At 37.6% G+C, this 21,385-nt stretch overlaps 1 non-coding gene across 1 annotated transcript; it reads left to right on the plus strand.

The window, feature by feature from the left end:
- Window positions 1-549: 549 nt before the first annotated feature.
- TRNAE-CUC (transfer RNA glutamic acid (anticodon CUC)) lies at window positions 550-621 on the plus strand. The gene has a single exon. It is a non-coding gene; the product is annotated as a tRNA-Glu (tRNA).
- The last annotated feature ends 20,764 nt before the right edge of the window (window positions 622-21,385 follow it).

A 21,385-nucleotide genomic window follows, 5' to 3' on the forward strand; every position in this document is an offset into this window, starting at 1 on the left:
TTCTGTGTGGCCCCAGGAGTATTGTCTGTCAATCATGGAATTCCATGCCTTTTGTCAAAAGGGAAGGTGTATGTATGACTCAGGCCCAGCTGAATCTGGTAATCTATCTCTGTGACATTAGCAATTATTATGGGGAAGGACATGTGACACAAGCATGATCAATTGGAGTCTAATCAGAGCTAGTAACTAACTAACACTTGGTACTGAAGGCCACAGTTGTCTGCTCACCTTTCCACAGGTCAGCTCCAAACTCATCCTTTATGGTGACCTGAGCCAATAAGGTCCCTCTGCTTTAAGCAAGTTTGAATTGAGTCCTCATATATACAGCCTTGGTAAGATGCTTGACTTCTTTCCTGATGTAGCTTAAAATCGAGTCCTAACCATTCTTCTATAACATCTCTACTAGAATGGAAAGGGAGGGGAAAGGCAATTTCATTTAGTATGAAGCAAGTAAGCCTTTCTCACTCTCTTTTTTCTTGTATTTTTTTATAGTTTTAAAACATATGTATTCATTGTAGAGATAAGTAAAAACAAGAAATGGATGGAAATTCCCTGGTGGTCCAGTGGTTAGGACTTGGTGCTCTCACTGCCATGGCCAAGGTTCAATCCCTGGTCAGGGAACTATAGGATCCTGCAAGCCCTGTGGTGCAGCCAGAAAAAAAAAGAAGGAAAGAAGGAAGGAAAGAAAGAGAAAGAAAGAAAGAAAGAAAGAAAGAAAGAAAGAAAGAAAGAAAGAAAGAAAGAAAGAAAGAAAGAAAGAAAGAAAGAAAGAAAGAAAGGGAGAAAGAAAGGGAGAAAGAAAAAGGAAGCATTACATAAAAAGCTCATTTAAAAAAAATCAGTATCTGCTGTGCCACTAAGTCTTATCAAAGCTCTTCTACTATTTATGAATTTGGTGCCTCACCCAGACACTCAGTTGACATAAGTGATGACTGTTCATAGTTCACAGATGCATCATTCTCTGGAGAATTGCCCTTGACCTATGGGAACCAATTTACCTGGAATGGCCTGGGAAGCTGTGCCTTTTCCTGGGAGGAGCCTCCAATCAGTGGTTGATAAAACGGAAAAAAATCCCTGCCCACCCCTTGCTTTAAGGGAGAACATTTGCAGTGGCATTCATGCTCCAGAGCTCCCTGTAGGACCAGGCTGGGTCTAAACTTTAGCTGAAGGTGATCCTCTCTAGCTTCTTTCCTGGTACTGTCCTGAGGGTTTCTCCTGAGAACATCTCAGGTTCTGCTTCTGGGGAATCTCATCTAAGGCATCATCTTTAGTCCCTTCATATTTCTTATCTATTTCCTCCTTTTCATTTCTATTGAAACTACCTTCTTCCTCTATGTTTCAAGGTGTACATACAACTCAAGTTTTTCCTGTACAGAAGGGTCAACTTTAGTGCATTACACCTCTATGAAAAATGCTTTTGAAGAACCTGGCTCTGTTACAGGTGTTCTATAAAGCCTACCTGAATACTCACTCCCATCCCGCATCCATTCCAAGTTTCTAAAGCATTCTGCTTGGATCTTTAAAGCATGATTTTACTGTATTTAGGTATTTGTATGCCTGTCTTTCTTGAGAGAAAAGTTTATCTTTCATCCATGTGCTCCTAAAGTGTTTTTCTTAATTTTCCTTTCAGGATGCAAACCAATAATATGCACTGGTGGAGGTGCCTTAGCTACATCCTTAAGATCCTTTAAATTCTGCCACAGCAGGGCTGGCACAAGAGCCCAGAGAAGAGCAGAAGGGTCATGTGAGATGAATTCACCTCAAGAAGCTATGGACATTGTAGGCGCAAACGGGATAGGGAAAAGGGTAAATTAGAAGGAGGTCCTGATTTGCAGGAGCATAACAATATACTCATGGGCAGAGATGGCTTTTACTGTATAGGAAGATGGGAGCCACGTCTTCTCCTGTGCTGATCAGGTGGCAGGAACATGGTGGCAGTAGGTGACTCTGTTGGTATACTCGTTATATGGTTAGAGTGAACTCAGGTCCTGATCAGGGTTAGGTTGTATATGAAAGGCACCAGGGTCTCAAGGCTGGTGAGACCAGCTGGGGACAGCAGGTATTTTCATGGCTCCCTGTCTTATTCCCACAGGGGGTTTCAGGGATTAGTTATAAAGTAGGAGATAACTATCCATGGGAGTGTGTCATCCTGGATTGGAACTCATAAAAGGAAGAATATGCCCTTAGGTTATATAGCTGACTTTGTCTGAACTTTCCCATGCCCCATCAATGAAAGGCAACAGACAGGCCAAAAGGTCCTTGGAAATTCTCCCATGTATTCCCAGTTGTGACTAATCAGGGTACTGGTACTTGGACACATGGATTGGGCAATTTGGTATAACTTTTTTTTTTTTTTTGTGGTGCGCGGGCCTCTCACTGTTGTGGCCTCTCCCGTTGCGGAGCACAGGCTCCAGACGCACAAGCCCAGAGACCATGGCTCACGGGCCCAGCTGCTCCGCAGCATGTGGGATCTTCCCGGACCGGGGCATGAACCCGTGACCCTGCATCGGCAGGTGGACTCTCAATCAGTGCAACTCAAGCGCTCAAGCGCTGGTATCACTTTTTGAAACCCTGTCTTGAACTGAATGTCTAATATTTTTTTCACAGCTATGCCTTTAATTGTAACTTTAAAGGAAAAGAAATGCTCGCAGTGAAACATTAGCACATCACTGGTTGTCAGCTGTATTCAGATTTCAGAGATATTAAGATGTGAAAATCTATATATCTTACAACCAACATAATACAGGAGTATTTAGACTTTGGTGAAAAACTCTGACATAGGGAGAAATGATTAGTGGAGAAATGAAAATATCAGCAACAAAATAGAATAAGATGTCCCTCAATCATGCCGCACTGCCACCCCCAACCACAACAATCTGGCAATGATCCACAGTCAAAAGTGCCTTTATGGAACCTGTGGGATCCAGAGCCATATGCCAAGGGACTCAGGAGGAATCTGACCCATGTGTTCATTGGGTAATAGGCATAGATATCTTAGTCTAGGCTGTGGACCCTGCAGTAGCCCATGAACCAGCTCTAGCCGTTCTTGACCATGGAATGGGAACCTCTAAAGAATGTTATCTCAGACAATCACCCACAGATGAGAGAGTCTTTGTGGAAGTCCAGGTTTCCAGTGGAGAAATTCCAGCACACCATTGGAGCAAAAAATATATGTATGTGTATATATATATATATGTGTATATATATATATATATATATATATATATATATATATATATATATATATATATATATATATCAGTTTGGGTGCATTGGAAAGGGTAAAAGGGACAGCTTGACTTTATCCATATCACCTCTCCCTCAAGGTGGCACAGCTTAGAGTCCAGAGAGATCTTTTTTGCCTGTGATTTCTCCCATGGGGTATGGAGGTCAGGGAGTGAGAGCATGTGAGTGAGTGTCCAACTTCTCCAGCTGTGTCAGATGATGCCAAAGAGGTCCATTTCCCTTGTGCTGAATTGCGACTGGTTGGGAGGAAGTGGCTGGAAGAGCAGCAGATAGGACTCTGGAGAGCATTAAAGTGACACAGATACTACTAACTGTATCATGAACCCCATCAAAAAGCCCACCTATGAGCCGCTGAACTCACCTCACCCACAGATCCCCCCAACTGGCACATGGACGACCCCAGAACTCCACATACCTCACCCACACACATCTCCACCCTCTGGCCAGCTCCCTGTATGAGCTCATAGGGGTGGTGATGAGAGCAAGCTTTGTCAGATGGCTAGTGAGCACGTGCAGAAAGCCAACCCAAATATGTGGGCCAAGGAGAGACCACAATATTGAGTTTTAGTGACACCACCATTGGGAAGGCAAAAGGGAGGCTGTCAGCACATGGCGTGGTGTGTTGCACAAATGAAAGGAGGCTTACAAGCTTAAGAATTTTGCCACAAGAGGGAGCAAGAAATGTGGAGCAGGTATAGCGATAGAAGGTCAGGGAAAGCCTCAGGATCCCTAGCCGGGCTGACGGAAGGCATTTCTTTCCCAAAGGCAGTTAGTAACTACTGGAGGAGGTGACTACTACTTCAAATGCAAAGACAGCAAGGCAAAACTTCAAGAAATGTGAAAAATCAAGGAAATATGACACCATCAGAGGATTTCAATAATCTTCCAGTAATCAGTCCCAAAGACATGGAGATCTGCAATTTACCTGACAAAGAATTCAAAGTAGCTGTTTTAAGGAAGCTAAAAGAGCTACAAGAAAACACAAAAATAATTCAACGAAATCAGGAAAACAATACACAAACAAAATGAGAATTTTGAGAAAGACATAGAAAGCATAAAAAAGAACCAAACAGAAATTTTGAAGCTGAAGAATACAGTGAATTTAAATGAAAAATGCAATAAAGAGCATCAGCAGTAGAATAGACTAATCAGAAGATAGAATCAAAGATCTAGAGGATGGGAACTTTGAAAAACCTAGTCAGAGGAGAACAGAGAAAAAAATTTTAAAAAGCAAAAGAAGCCTACATGATCTATAGGACACCATCAAATAAACAAATATCAGAATCATTGGAGTTCCAGAGGGAGACAGAGAGAGAATGAGAGTTTATTAAAAAAAATAATAGTAGCTGAGAACTTCCCAAGCTGGAGGAGAAACTTGAACATCCAAGTTCACAAAGCTAAAAATCATATGATCATCTCAATAGATGCAGAAAAAACATTTGATAAAATTCAACATTCATTTATGATAAAAATCCTCAACAAATTGGGTACAGAAGAAACATACATCACCATAAAAAAGCCCCTATATCATACTCCACAGTGAAAGTTTAAAAGCTTTTCCTCTAAGATCAGTAACAAGACAAGGGTGGCCACTCTCACTACTCTTAGCTAGAGCAATCAGACAAGATAAAGAAATAAAAGAAATTGAAATCAGAAAGTTATCGTTATTTGAAAATGATATGATCTTACATATAGAAAATTCTAAAGACTCAACCCAAAACTATTGAAACTGATCAATGAATTCAGTAAAAAATGCAGTATATAAAATCAACATACAGAAATTAGTTGCATTTCTATACACTAACAACAAAGTAACTGAAAGAGAAATTTAAAAAATTGTCTCATTAACAATGGCATCAAAAACAATAAAACACACTTAGGAATAAATTTAACCAAAGAAATGAAAGACTTGAAGAAGTTACAACCAAGTGAAAGGATATCCTGTGTTCATGGATCAAAGGAATTAATATTGTTAAAATGTCCATACCATCCAAAACCATCTATAGATTCAATGCAATCCCTAACGAAATCCCAATGGACTTTTTCACAGAAATAGAACAAACAACGTTAAGATGTATGTGGAATCACAAAAGACCCTGAATAACCAAATCAATACTGAAGAACAAAGCTGGAAGCACCATATCTCCTGATTTCAAACTATACTACAAAGCTACAGTAATGAAAATAGTACGGTACCAGCATAGAAATAGACACAGAGGCCAATGGAACATAATTTGAGCTCTCATGTGATTGGTTAATGTTTGACAAGGGAGATAAGAACACTCAATGGGCAAAGGATAGTCTATTCAACAGATTATGTTATGAAAACTGGATAACCACATGCAAAAGAATAAAATTGGATCTCTATCTTATACCACTTACAAAATTAATTCAAAATAGGTTAAAGACTTAAACATAAGACCTGAAACCATAAAATTCATAGAAGAGGCTACTTGACATTGGTCTTACAATAATTTTTTGGGTATGATACCAAAAGCACAAGCAACAAAAGCAATCTACTTGAGTCTAATAACAGCTTATTAGTTACAGAGTCTTTGGGCATATTTAATGAGCTGATACAGAAAGATACTCGACACAGTGACTGGTACATGGTAAGAGATAGTGAGAGATATTTTGGGTGCTTATCCAACCACCTTTCTTCCCTTTCTCCCTCATTAACAGAACCCCAGTTTTATTGACCTGCCTCAGAAGACCATGACCATTAGACCAGGATTCTCCTAAGCGTACAGGGATAAATAATTTGTCTAAATCAGTCTGATTTGTTTACTTCTTGTCAAGTGATTGATTTAGGCATAGGTATGTGATGTAATTCTGGCCAATGAGATATGTGGGGACGTGTTTTGTGAAGGCTTTAATAATGGGATACATGGTAGGGATGTTTTAGAAGTTGTCATCTGCATGTGAAGCGTGGAATTGCTGCAGCCATCTTGGTAATATGAGGTGAGCAATATCACCATGCTGAGGGTGATAAGACAGAAACAAGGAAGCCCCTGGGTCTTTGCAGATACTAATGAATCACTGAGCTCACCAAACCTAGAATCTCCTACTTCTGGATTTTTTGCACAGTAAACAATTAATGGTATCATTGAAGTTATGTCAGTTCAATTTTCTATTACTTATAGCAGGAAAAGTCTAAAATTGATGTTTACTTTTGTGATTTGTCGATAGGATGGATGAGATAATGCATACAGAGTGTTTAGGCCACCGGCTAATCCAAAGAAAGTGCTTGACAAAGGGTCAAAAGATACTCCTTCTCTTTTTCTGCTTCCTTCTCCTCTTCCTCCTATTATTTTATTGTTGTTATTATCACTGTATAGTCCAGTGTTGTAGATTCTATTAATTTTTTTTCACAATTCTATATTTGCTCTGGGGACATGCCATGGCTCACTATGAGCAGGGAATACTACTCTACACTGTATGGACTTGACCATATGTGTTGCTTTGGCCAATGGAATGTGAGCAGATACAATCTATACCATGTATGTCAAAGGTTTTGCATGTACTCATATAGTTTGGTTTGTTCTCTTGCACTCCTGTCATTTGCCGTGAGAATAACATGGGCCAAGTAGTCTCCATTCCTTCAGCCTGGGTCCTAAAATGAAAGACATGGGAGCAGATCTAATCCTATACTTCAGTCTGAAGCAGAGCTGGTCCAACAAGCTCCTGGACAGACATCTGGGCACAAAATGTGTGTTCCTCTAAGTCAATGAGATTTGGGGGCTGTTTATTATGCAACATTATCGCAGTTTTTAAAAACTTACTAATATAGCCCCTAAGCCCCCAAATGAATAGAACCTCAGAGTGTTCCCCAAATTTGCTGCCTGGTCCAGGGAGACCTATGGCATCTGGAGTAGACCCTGACATAGCAGAAAGGCTGATTGAGACAGTGGATTTGGGGCTCTGCATCTTATCTTCTTAGTGGTAAAAGGCTCAGGCTACTAGATAGACTTCCTCATCACATCTTTAACTACCATGCATGGAGCAGGTTCTTCCTGCAGTAAGTTTCTTCAGGGCTTCCATTGAAGGTAATTGAGATGAAGTAGGCTAAGCTTGGTTTGGGAATACGGAAAGGATTTGGACACTGTCAGAGGCATCTCTTGATTACTCTGTGTGCAACATAAGTTACACTAAGGGAAGTGAGTCTGAGAAGCTGGAACTAGTGCCAGATATCGAAAATGCAGGGAAGTTATCTGGTGAGACACAGAAATGGGAGCCAGAGCACAGAAAGGTCAGCAGCAAGATGCTCCAAAAATCCTGAGTTAAGAAGTGAGTGGAGGTCAGTTCTGGAGAACAGATGAGGCCTGGAGTGTGCAAATGAGGCAAGTGTCTGTCTGGATAAAAACCACGGCACACTTGTTCCAAACCATTTGAACTGGATCTAGCTGCTTTTGAGTGAGCACTGGAGCCAAGGTCTCAGGTGCTACAAAGACCACAGTGATTCCTGACTCTGGTTTCCTGGCTGGTGCTCCCATGCCTCTTGGACTCAACTTCAGAATTTCTCATCCTGTTGCTCTGAAAAACTGAGCCTGCCTTAAATTCTAAATCCCTAGTTGAGTCCATGTTTTCTGACACTGCTGTCTCCTTGTCTGCATGTCTGCATATTGCCTGTTGCCAGGTTCCCATCCTGTCTGCCAGGAGCCCAACAGGCTTTGTCTTCTTAGGCCTCTCATAGGACACCCCTGGAGGAGCTGGACCACTGACCTCTCCCTGCTACTGAACCATCCCATCCCATGCTCCACCCCCCATTTTGCCCTGGCTCATGCAGGAGCATCCACAATGTTCTGCCTTGTCCTCAGCTCCTGGCTGCTCCTCACAGACCTTGCTGTGCCCCACAGCTCAGGATCTGACACATGTAAGCCTGAGAAATACCTACAGCCTCCCTGAATGACTTTTCTGATCCCTGAAATTATACTTTTATAGATGCGGTCCTTTGGTCCACATTAAAATAAAATCCCCCATGGGAGAGACCCTATTAAGACTTGCAGGGAATTACTAACTTACATCTTAATGTGAGTGAGGTTATTGGATTTTTCCCCCATTTAAGGCAGTCTTTGATGGGGGAAGGGGAAAAGTAGAGAAAGCATAATCACCAAAGAGAGATGTAGGGTGGGAAAGATTGTTGTGGAGACAGGCAAAGGACACAAGAGTGGAAATTTTGGTCCACAATTTTGTCTGGGGCATTTAATGTGGATAGTGGGTTCCAGGTGCCTCTTTTAACCTCGATGGGTAAAGTGTTTTTGTTTTGCTTTGCTCTTTTTGAGATTTAACTCTTATTGGGTCATTTCTGTGGTGGCGTGATACAAAATATTTGGAAAGCAAAAAGATTAGTGGTAAATATGGATGCATCCTTATGATAAAAATCAGCCAGGATATAGGATGATGGATATAAATGAATCACAAAACTGTCTGGCTATTGTGTCAGCTGTAGCTAAGACAACTCAAGAGAGTGGGTTTATCTAGGAAGGCTGATCACTCTGCTTGATAGTGTAGTGAGTGTCTTATTTGGTCATTATATTTTAGGGGCTGGTCCAAAATATGCATTTTCAGAACTTACAGTTTTGCTGGTACATGCAATAGCTCAGCCTCAAAGGACTGACTCTTAGCTCTCAAACTCACAAGAGTATGAGAGGTAAGTCTTTGTAGTGTGCATAATATTTTATACACTGTCAGCACACCTGCCTGCTAGAATCAGAATCATAGGGAAGCCAAATCAGTGGCTGATGGTAGCTATGGAAATGAGTGGTGGAAATGGGGGGGAGGGGTGAAGAAAGTCTTGACAGCTAAGATTGAATACCTGTAGGTGCCAGGAACAATGCTGAGCAGTTTATTTCTCATTTAATCATTAAAACAATCTACAGATGAGGTGCTTTCATTTTTCCCCTGTTGCAGGTGAGTAAGTGAGGCTCCAAGAATTTAAGTCTTTCTCCAGATCCTCAGACTAGAAAGAGCCTGAGCCATTCAAATCCAGGTTAAGTGAGTCTGTGAAACCAAACTTAATGTCTCTGGCTACATGGAAAACCTGGAGGTGGACCTAGACATGGAAAAATGGGTGAGCAACAGGAAGGGAAGGCAACCAGGACTCGCGTCCAGAAGGAATGAAACCAAATGGTGGTTCAGTGTGGCTCTCAAAGCTGGGTTGACTGTATAAAATTGGTAGGTTAAGAAATGCTCTTGGTCTTCCTTGATGTCGAAAGAACCAAATCTTATTTTCCATATAAGTACGTGTCTACATGGGTTGTGTTCTTCCTGTGAACTGAGAATTGTTTAAGTGAACAATTAAGCAATAAGTAATAAAAATAATAATGATATTAACCACAAAAAAGAAGAAGAAGAAATGCTCCTCTAACAACCACACGCTTCCCCATTTCACACACTTGAAACAAATTGGGAAAGATAGGACAATTTGGGGGTCTCTAGAGATGAATCTCTGCTCTGAAACTTTTGGTGTTCGGATTCTTATTGTTTTTATTGATTTTGAAAAATTTAAGGTAAACTTTATAAATAATCTATTACAAACTCTATAAAAAATATAAAAGCAAAACTTTAATCTGATAGACCCACAAGAGAAGTAAAATGACATAGTCAAAGATTGACTTATCATGGTATTTTTTGCGTCTAAGGATATTTTAGATATTTGTGGGGGGAGACACTGTATGGAAAAATAACTCCAATACTGTCTGTGTCAATAACATGGAAGAAGGCATCCAAATATGGTACACACTTAAATATCCTTATCATTTCAAAAACTTCCCTATTGAATCTAATTTATTCACTGACATGAAAATTCTATGTTAATTGGGGAACAAAATTCATAGGGTTATTCAACCAGGGTAATATGTCCAATAAGAACTTAATAATGTATTTTATGCCAGGTCAATCTTAAGTAACTGAGCAGTAACTTCTATCCAAAGTAACTTAAGACAAATGAAGAAACTCTACTGGCAAGCAATGAAAGTTTCATAATCACATTTATGTCCTAGTGCTTATAATATGATCATTCTTCTGCTATAACCAAGCCTACTATTTTTTCCTAGATAAATTTTAGGAATAATTCTAAAATCAAAGTAGAGTGTCTAAATACACAACCCAATCAAAAAATGGATGGAAGATCTAAATAGACATTTCTTCAAAGAAGACATACAGATGGTTAAAAACACATGAAAAGATGCTCAACATCACTAATTATTAGAGAAATGCAAGTCAAAATTACAATGAGGTATCACCTCACACCGGTCAGAATGGCTATCATCAAAAGTATCTAGGAACAATAAATGCTGGAGGGGGTATGGAGAAAAGGGAACCTTCCTATACTGTTAGTGGGAATGTATATTGGTACAGCCACTATGGAGAACAGTATGGAGGTTCCTAAAAAAACTAAAAATAGAGTTACCATGTGAGCCAGCCATCCTACTCCTGGGTATATATCCAGAGAAAATCATAATTCGAAAAGATACATACACTGCAATGTTCATTGCAACACTATTTACAATAGCCAGGACATGGAAGCAACCTAAATGGCCATCACCAGAGGAATGGATAAAGAAGATACAGTACATATATACAATGGAATATTACTCAGCCATAAAAAGAATGAAATAATACCATTTGCAGCCACATGGATGGGCCTAGAGATTGTCATACTGAGTGAAGTAAGTCAGACAGAGAAAGACAAATATCATACAATATCACTTACATGTGGAATCTAAAAAAAGGGTACAAATGAACTCACCTACAAAATAGAAATAGAGTTACAGATGTAGAAAATAAACTTATGGTTACCAGGGGATAAGGGAGGGGAGGGATAAATTGGAAGAATGGGATTGACATATACACACTGCTATATATAAAATAAATAACTAATAAGAACCTACTGTATAGCACAGGGAACTCAACTCAGTAATCTGTAGTGGCCTATATGGGAAAAGAATCTAAAAAAGAGTGCATATATGTATATGTATAATAGATTCACTTTGCTGTACACCTGAAACCAACACAACATTGTAAATCAACTACTCTATACTCCAATAAAAATGTTAATAAAATAAAATAAATACATGTGCTTAACAATGTGTGCTGAGTGCCTACATTTGTCTACATTAGGAGCATTCTTGTCATGTACTACTATCTTTTTCTTGCCTTAGCATTTTCAATTAGTTTTTCTATTTTAAACAAAATAGGGCTCTAGAATAATAGCGTGATCTTAAAGAACCTTCTGAGATAATGAAATGTTCTCTATGCATGCTGTCTGACTCAGTAGCCGCCATCAACACGTGGCTGCTGAGCATTTGAAACTGACTAGTGTGACTAAGGAGTTAAATTTCAAGTGTTAATAAATTTAATCGAAATAGTTATATATGGCTAATAACTACTGTATTAGACGTATAACTCTAGAACATAAAAATATGCCTGCTTAGAGAAAACCAAAAGTGGAGGGAGTTTTGTAAGAAGCTCTTTGTCATGTAACATCTATGATTCTTAGGTATTATTGTTCCTATTTTTCAGATGAGACACTAGTATTCAGAGAGATGAAGTGTTTTGCTCAAGGTTTTACAACTTGTCCAGATCAGAGACATCAAAAGCTCAACTTTTTCAAGGAATCCTTACTGCTTTAAATGCGTAAAAGCATGCTTCTACTGTTAACCTTTATAGGCTCAGTTTTTTTACTTTTCAGAATTCATTATTCATTGAAATGAATGTTTTAGAATATTAGACATTGTCCTCGTATTTTGAAGAGACTACTTTATAAGTGAACTTACAGTGACAGAGTATAATAAGTGTTGGAAATTATTTTCAGGAAAATTTATAATCCCACCAACCGGATTAGAGAGTGTCTTGTCTGTATTAAGTATGGTCATTTAAGAAAGTCTTTGCCAGTTCAATGAGTGGAAGATACTATTTTGTTTTAAAATTTTACATTTATTCAATTACCACAAGCGGGGCCAAACATTTTCCGCTTGTCTAATTCCTCTGTAAATTGTCTATTCCTATTCTTTTTTGAGACCATAACATATATTTTCCTGAGGGTTCCTCAGTTGTAGATCTTCCAAGACTACGAACTGTTGGAAAAGTGTATTCAAGAGAAGCCAGGCCTTTACTGAGGTTTTTTCCCTTTTGAATTCAGAGGCATAACTTTAAAAAGAAACTGCTTTGAATAGTTGCATGGGCAGCTGCCCAAATATTTAGGGACTATTCCCAATTCTTTCTTTTCTTTTCCTGGGCTTGCAAATACCAAAGGTTCTTAAGAAGTTTGTGGATATACAAAAATGAAAACCCCAAATCATCATCATCACCATCATCAATCAGCAGTGATGAGTGATTCCACTATATAATGATTAAAGAGGAATTATCCTAGTATATTTAAATGTTTATTTAGATCCTTAACTCCTGAGCAGATTAACCGGGGGCTAGAGAAATTTATTAGCTTAAAAGATGCTACCATTTAAAGATTAATAGGAGAGAAGATAAAACAGCTCTAAAACATAAATAAATGTTTGACAGCAAAAAATTCACATTTTATAGAACTTCAGGAATATATCACCGAGTAAAGTGAGTTACACCTGTGGAATGAAATTTAGTGATGATGACAGGGGTTAGTTGCACACTGAGTTTAGTACCTACTTAGTGAATCTCAAAAGATAATCATCTATAAAATGGAAATCAGTGAGAAACTGGGAAAATCAGCCTTTCTCCTGTTCCTTCTCAATCATCTCAATGTGAAACAATATGTTGGACCATCACGTTGCTCAAACTAAGATTCTGTAAAATAGATAGTTTATTTTATAACTAATGAGAAGGCTGATATTTGGCAATACCTCGTCTGATTTATTCACAAAGAAACTTGACTGTATTTGGAAAGGTTCCAAGGTAAGAGAACCTTCTTCTAGAATCCATTTTATTTCTTCAGCATCACTGTATTTCTTAAACATTATGTAACAAGTGCAAATGTTCATTTTTATAGTTTTTCCTCCTAGTCTTTTAAAAATATACACATGTAACTGAACAGTCTCAAAGAGGAGGCGTACAAACATGAAATGATTTCCATTTTTTCCAGGTGCAACTTCAAATGTTCTGGGCTGATTTGCTCCCTCCACTCCTAATGGCAGCCTGGAAATATTCTAAAACTTACTGGCTACTTTCTGACTAGTCAGGATAGGATTGCTTAGGCCAAGGTGACAAATTAACTTTAAAAATTTCAGTAGTCTAGAACATCAAAAATGTATCTTTTACTCATGCGAACTCTAGTAAGGATCTGGTGACTCTTCAAGGCAGCATATGTCCAAGTGGTGTCCGCTTCCACACTGTGGCTTCATCATCTTAGCTCACGGCTTCCAACAGAGAAGAGAAACTTGTACAACTCTGAGAGCGAGTGCTTCATTCTTCCACCCTAATCTCAGTCCATGGAGTTTGTCTTAATTTAAAGTGCTGATATTTATCATGGGCTCCTCTGCATCATTTTTTATTGTTAAGAAAATTTTGAAATATTTAAAACAAGATTTTAAACATTAAATTTTAATAATAAAATATCCATTTTATTAATTTTAAATATTCATAAATGTTTTGAAACATAAATCATTGCTGAGTTTGGGGGCAGGTGTACAAATTTGGTGCCTGAAACAAGTGTCAGCCCTGCCCTGGGTGGATAATGTTCCTTGCTCAGCAGCCTGTTCCTGGGGTCTGTGGCCATGAGCTCTGACTTCTCGCGCTTCTTCTTAACCCCTCATCCTTTTCAGCCACATTTGAGATTGGCATTTGAGAAAAGACTCTCCTTAGGGGCTCAGAAGTTGCTTTATATCAGAAATAGTCAAAGATTTATGTTTTCTTGGCAATATATTTCTCTCAAAAAACTAGCAGGCTTATGTTCTATTTGCCTGCAATCAGTTCCATGTGACTGATGACCATAGTCGAGGTTTTCTTGGTTGTGATTCCTAAGCCTGTTTCACTTCACTCACTCAGTGCCATGCCTCTTTGGAAAAATGTCTGTTCAACAACTCTGCCCATTTTTTTAATCAGGTTATTTTTGTTGTTGTTGTTGAGTTGTATCAGTTCTTTATATTTTGGATATTAACCACTTATCAGATTTATCATTAGCAAATATCTTCGTCCATTCAGTAGGTTGTCTTTTTCTCTTGTAGATAGTTTTCTTTTCTGTGAAGATTTTTAATTTGATTTAATCCCATTTGTTTATTTTTGCTTTTGCTTACCTTGCCTGAGGAGTCATATCTAGAAAGATATTGCTAAGACCACTGTCAAAGAGCGTACTGCCTATGTTTTCTCCTAGGAGTTTTATGGTTTCCCCAACAAGGGCCTACTGTATAGCACAGGGAACTATACACAGTATCTTGTAATAACCTATAATGGAAAAGAATCTAGAAAAGAATATATGGGTTGGTCAAGAAGTTTGTTGATTTTTAAGTAAAAATAAAAGACATATTTTTCATTTTCACCAAGAACTTTATTGAACAACATAGTCACTGTTTTGTTCCACTACCTTCTGTCATTTTTCAGGCAACTTCATAATTCCATCTCCCCAAAACTTTTTATCTTTTTGAGCAAAGAACTGTTCCAGGTGCCTTTTACAGTCTTCCAGGGAGTTGAAATTTTTTCCATTAAGAGAATTTTGTAAAGACCGGAATCAATGGAAATCCAAAGGTGCAATGTCTCGTGAATTCAACGGATGAATCAGAACTTCCCAGCCAAGCTGTAACAGTTTTTGCTTGGTCATCAAAGGAACATGTGGTCTTGCTTTATCCTGATGGAAGATTATGTGTTCTCTGTTGACTAATTCTGGATACTTTTCGTGGAGTGCTGCTTTCAGTTGGTCTAATTAGGAGCAGTATTTGTTGGAATTAATCGTTTCATTTTCCAGAAGGAACTCATAATAGAGGACTCCCTTCCAATCCCACCATATACACAACATCACCTTCTTTGGATGAAGACTAGTCTTTGGTGTGGTTGGTGGTGGTTCATTTCATTGCCCCACGATCTCTTCTGTTCCACATTATTGTACGGTATCCACTTTTCATCATCCATCACAATTCGTTTTAAAAAAGGAACATTTTCATTACATTTAAGTAGAGAATCACATGCAGAAATACAGTCAGGAAGGTTTTATTCGCTTAACTTATATGGAACCTAAACATCAAAGCGATGAACATAACCAAGCTGGAGCAAATGATTTTCGATGCTTCATTTGGAAATTTTGAGTATGTCAGCTATCTCCCGCGTGGTGTAACGTAGACTGGTCTCAATTAATGTCTCGATATGATCACTATCGACTTCATCTGGTCTACCCAACTGTGCAGCATCGTCCAGCAAGAAATCTCCAGCACGAAACTTCACAAACCACTTTTGACACGTCTGATCAGTCACAGCACCATCTCCATACACTGAATAAATCTCTTTTTGCATTTCAGTTGTGTTTTTACCTTTCTTGAAATAGTAAAGCATAATATGCCGAAAATGTTGCTTTTTTTCTTCCATCTTCAATATTAAAATGGCTACACAAAATTTCACCAATTTTGATGTTTTTTTTAAAATGCATGCTGCTATGACAGCTGTCACAATACAATGTAACAAAATTGTTTTGAATGAAGTTAAAAAAACTAAGCACTAAAAAAAAAAAAAAAAACTAAGCACTACTAGAGCCACCTTAGGGAAAACACCGAACGAATTTTTGGACAATATATGTGTGTGTGTGTGTGTGTATATATATATATATATATATATATATATATATATATATATATATATATAAAACTTTACTGTACACCTGAAACTGACACAACATTGTAAATTAACTATATTTCAATAAAAACTTTTTTTAAAGTTTTATGGTTTCAGGTTTTACATTCAAGTCTAATCTATTTGGGGTTGATTTTTGTGTATGATGTGAGATAGTGATCTAGTTTCATTGCTTTTGCATGTAGTAGTCCAGTTTTCACAACACCATTTATTGAAGAGACTATCCTTTCTCTATTGTGTGTTCTTTTCTCCTTTATTGAATATTAATTGTCTATATATGCATGTGTTTATTTCTGGGCTCTCAGTTCTGTTCCATTGATCTATGTATCTGTTTTTCTGCCAATCCATGCTGTTTTGATTACTACAGCTTTTTAAAATAGTTTGAAATCTGGGCATATTATTACTCCCAGCTTTGCTCTTTTTTCTCATGATTGTTTTGACTATTCAAAGTCTTTTTTGGTTCCATATAAATTTTAGAATTTTTTATTCTATTTCTATGAAAAATGTCCTTGGAATTTTGATAGGGATTGTGATAAGGATTTGATAGTAGATTGCTTTGTGTAGTATGGACATTTTAACTATGTTACTTCTTCCAATCCATGAGTGTGGAATATCTTTCCATTTATATGTGTCTTCTTTAATTTCTTCCAAGAATGTCTTACAATTTTCAGTTTATAGGCCTTTCACCTCCTTGGTTAATTTTTTTCCTAGGTATTTTATTCCTTTAGCTGTGATTGTAATTGGGTTGCTTACTTAATTTCTCTTTCAGCTAGTTCATTGTTAGTGTATAGAAATGCAACCAATTTTTGTATGTTGATTTTGTACTCTGCAACTTTACTGTATTTGTTTATTATTTCTAATAGGTTTGTGTGTGTGTGTGTGTGTGTGTGTGTGTGTGTGTGTGTGTGTGTGTAGTCTTTAGGGTTTATTACATATAAAATGATGTCATCTGCAAATAGTGACAGTTTTACTTCTTCCATTCCAATTTGGATTCCTCTTATTTCTTTTCCTTGCCTAACTGTTCTGACTAGGATTTCCAAATACTGTGTTAAATAGAAGTGGTGAGAGTGGGCATTCTTGTCTTGTTCCTGATTTTAGAGGGATGGTTTTCAATTTTTCACCATTGACTATGATGTTAGCTGTGCCCACATACTTTCATCTTTGCCTTGAGTCATTTTGTCAAACTCAACAGTTTTACTGGGTGCTATGTACTCAGTCTTTGCCTTAAGGTCCTTTAATCAATTGGAGTTTATCTTGGTATTTTTTTATTATGTGAGATCTATTTTGAGAACCCATCTCTTTCTTTGGGAACTGGAAACAGAAAACTTTTCCAAACCTTCAAGGCTCTGAATTTCAGGAATCTCTCTAGTTTTTCTCATTTCTACTTGCAAATTGGCAGTTGTTTTCTGAGCTCATCTCTTTCTTGTAACACCTTTACCAAATGCAGCCAACAGCAATCAACAACTAAAGTTCTATTTTCCAGTTTCTACCCCTGGAGCACAAGCCCATTAGGCTCAAACACCTCCTGTCTTAGGCACACTAATGACTCCAAAAGATGTCCATACCCTAATCCTGCAAATCTGGGAAAATGCTATTTTATATGGCAAAGGGGGATTAAGATTGCAGATGGAACTATGTTGTTAATCCTGGACCTTACCTGGGCAATTATCCTGCACTATCTAGATGGTCCCAATCTAGTCATGTGAGTTCTTAAAAGTAAAAGAGGGAAGCAGAAGAGTTGAGTCAAAGACAATCGACATGAGGACTATACCTGCCCTTGCTAGTTTTGGTGATAGAGGGGTCTTTGGGCTCAGACTGGAACTACACATTGGCTCTCCCTGGTCTCCAGCTTGCTACCTGCAGATCTTGGGACACTCCAGTGTCTATAATTGTATGAGTCATTTCCTTATAATAAATTCCTTTACATATATATGTATGTATGTGTTTATATACATGTATGTTTGCATAAATATCTTTATGTATATATATATACCAAGGATTCTAGGAGACTGCCCTGCCTGAGGTCCCTATGAAGCTTACAGTGAGTCATGCTGGGGAGGGAAACCTTGTGTAAGTGGAAAAAAAACACTATGCCATCTTCTGCAATAGATTACAAGAGGAAAAAATATAAGTCAAATAATGTTATATGTAAATATAGATTGTCTTGAGGAAAAAATTTTGCTAAGGCATGCTCTGTACAGCCCCCATAGATCTCAACATCAGTCTGGGCATCTAATAAAGAACCAATATTTTTCCTGATATTAAGAAAATTGTGGAGAAACTGGAGTAAGAGAAGCCAACTTGATGGGCACTACCTAAATTCATTGAAACCGCATGTGAAACTCCATTGCACTGTTGAGTCCCTCATGTACCTACATGTAATTTTATTTAACTCATTTCTGCTTCTATTTATTTTTATTTTTCTAATATTAAACCAAAAGCTGAATCAACCCAGTTTTAATGCCCATAAAGAGATGGGTCTTGTGCACTGAAAAAGTGTGGCTATACCCTCACGGAAATGACATTAAAGTAGGAAAGAGAAAAATGAACCCAAAGTTGTTCATTCCAGTAAGCAGATGAAAGTAGAGCCATGCTTCCTTGGAAAAGCATCAATGTGGTATTAAAAATAGTGAGAAACAGTGGGTAATAGATGCTATCCATCCTGAATGACACTTCCAAGCTTCTAGATCTGCATTCTGGGTCTGGAAGAAATAGGGCCACCTTAAGAAGCAGCACAGAAGCTACTGACATTTCAAATAAGATTTAAGCAAAATTAAAACCTTTTCCACATGCTATAAGCAGTTTCAAATAAATGATTTGCTTTGGGATTTTCAGTAATCCACATGACAGTTCTCAGAACTATTCTTCATTCTCTCTTTTTTTTTAAATAATGAATTTATTTATTTCATTAAGATGTCATAGAGTTAATCCAAGTAGTAATCAGTAGTTTGCCTCTTGAAATACATTTTACAGCTACAGCCTAGATGTTTTCCTTTGCAAAGTTCCTGAATGGCACTTGTGTTAACTTAATATTTTTTGTACAGTCTCTCTGTGTCAAAAGTTTCCCATTTGAGGACAACCTGGAAAAAATGGACAAATTCTTGGAAAAGTACAACTTTCCAAGATTGAACCAGGAAGAATTAGAAAATATAAACAGACCAGTCACAGGTAATGAAATTGAAACTGTAGTTAAAAATCTTCCAACAAACAAAAGTCCAGGACCAGATGGCTTCACAGGCGAATTCTATCAAACATTTAGAGAAGAGTTAACACCTATCCTTCTCAAACTCTTCAAAAAAATTGCGGAGGGAGGAACACTCTCAAACTTGTTCTATGAGGCCACCATCACCCTGATAACAAAACCAAAGATATCACAAAAAAAGAAAATTCTAGACCAATATCACTGATGAACATAGATGGGAAAATCCTCAACAAAATACTAGCAAACAGAATCCAACAACACATTAAAAGAATCATACACCATGTTCAAGTGGAATTTATCCCAGGGATTCAAGGATTCTTCAATATATGCAAAACAATCAATGTGACACACCATATTAACAAATTAAAGAATAAAAGCCATATGATCATCTCAATAGATGCAGACAAAGCTTTTGACAAAATTCTACACTTATTTATGATAAAAACTCTCCAGAAAGGGGGCAGAGAGGGAACCTACCTCAACATAATAAAAGCCATATATGACAACACAGCAAACATCATTCTCAATGGTGAAAAACTGAAAGCATTTCCTCTAAGATCAGGAACAAGACAAGGATGTTCACTCTCGCCACAATTATTCAACATAGTATTGGAAATGCTAGCCAACGCAATCAGAGAAGAAAAGAAATAAAAGTAATACAAATTGGAAAAGAAGAAGTAAAACTGTCACTGTTTGCCAATGAAATGATACTATACATAGAGAACCCTTAAGATTCTATGAGACAACTACTAGAGCTAATCAATGAATGTGGTAAAGTTGGAGGATACAAAAGTAATGCACAGAAATCTCTTGCATTCCTACACACTAATGATGAAAAATCTGAAAGAGAAATTAAGGAAACAATCCCATTTACCTTCACAACAAAAAGAATAAAACACTTAAGAATAAACCTACCTAAGGAGGCAAAAGACCTGTACTCAGAAAACTATAAAACACTGATGAAAGAAATCAAAGATGATACAAACAGATGGAGAGATATACTATGCTCCTGGATTGGAAGAATCAATATTGTGAAAATGACTATACTACCTAAAGCAGTCTACATGTTCAATGCAATCCCTATCAAATTACCAATGGCATTTTTTACAGAACAACAGCAAGAAATTTTACAATTTGTATGGAAACCCAAAAGACCCCGAATAGCCAAAGCAATCTTGAGAAAGAAAAACGGAGCTGGAGGAATCAGGCTCCCTGACTTCAGCCTATACTACAAAGCTACAGTAATCAAGACAATATGGTACTAGCACAAAAACTGAAATATAGATCAATGGAACAGGATAGAAAGCCTAGAGATAAACCCATGAACATATGGTCACCTTATCTTTGATAAAGGAGGCAAGTATATACAGTGGAGAAAAGACAGCCTTTTCAATAAGTGGTGCTGGGAAAAATGGATAGATACATGTAAAAGAATGAAATTAGAACATACTCTAACACCATACACACAAATAAACTCAAAATGGGTTATAGACCTAAATATAAGGCTAGACACTATAAAACTCTTAGAGGAAAACATAGGCAGAATACTCTATGACATAAATCTCAGCAAGATCCTTTTGACCCACCTCCTAAAGTAAGGGAAATAAAAACAAAAATAAACAAATGGGACCTAATGAAATTTAAAAGCTTTTGCACAGCCAAGGAAACCATAAACAAAATGAAAAGACAACCCTCAGAATGGGAGAAAATATTTGCAAACGAAGCAACTGACAAAGGATTAATCTCCAAAATATACAAGCTGTTCATGTCACTCAATATCAAAAAAAAAAACAAACAACCCAGTCCAAAAATGGGCGGAAGACCTAAATAGACATTTCTCCAAAGAAGACATACAGATGGTCAAAATACACATGAAAAGATGTTCAGCATCATTAATCATTAGAGAAATGCAAATCAAAACCACAATGTGGTATCACCTCACACTGGTCAGAATGGCCATTATCAAAAAATCTAGAAACAATAAATACTGGAGAGGGTGTGGAGAAAAGTGAACCCTCCTGCACTGTTGGTGGGAATGTAAATTCACACAGCCACTATGGAGAACAGTAGGGAGGTTCCTTACAAAACTACAAATAGAACTACCATATGACCCAGCAATCCCACTACTGGGCATGAGACATGCACCACAATGTTCATTGCGGCACTATTTACAAT

The sequence above is a fragment of the Delphinus delphis genome, chromosome 15 (assembly GCF_949987515.2).
Source record: "Delphinus delphis chromosome 15, mDelDel1.2, whole genome shotgun sequence".
Classification (NCBI taxonomy): Eukaryota; Metazoa; Chordata; class Mammalia; order Artiodactyla; family Delphinidae; genus Delphinus; species Delphinus delphis.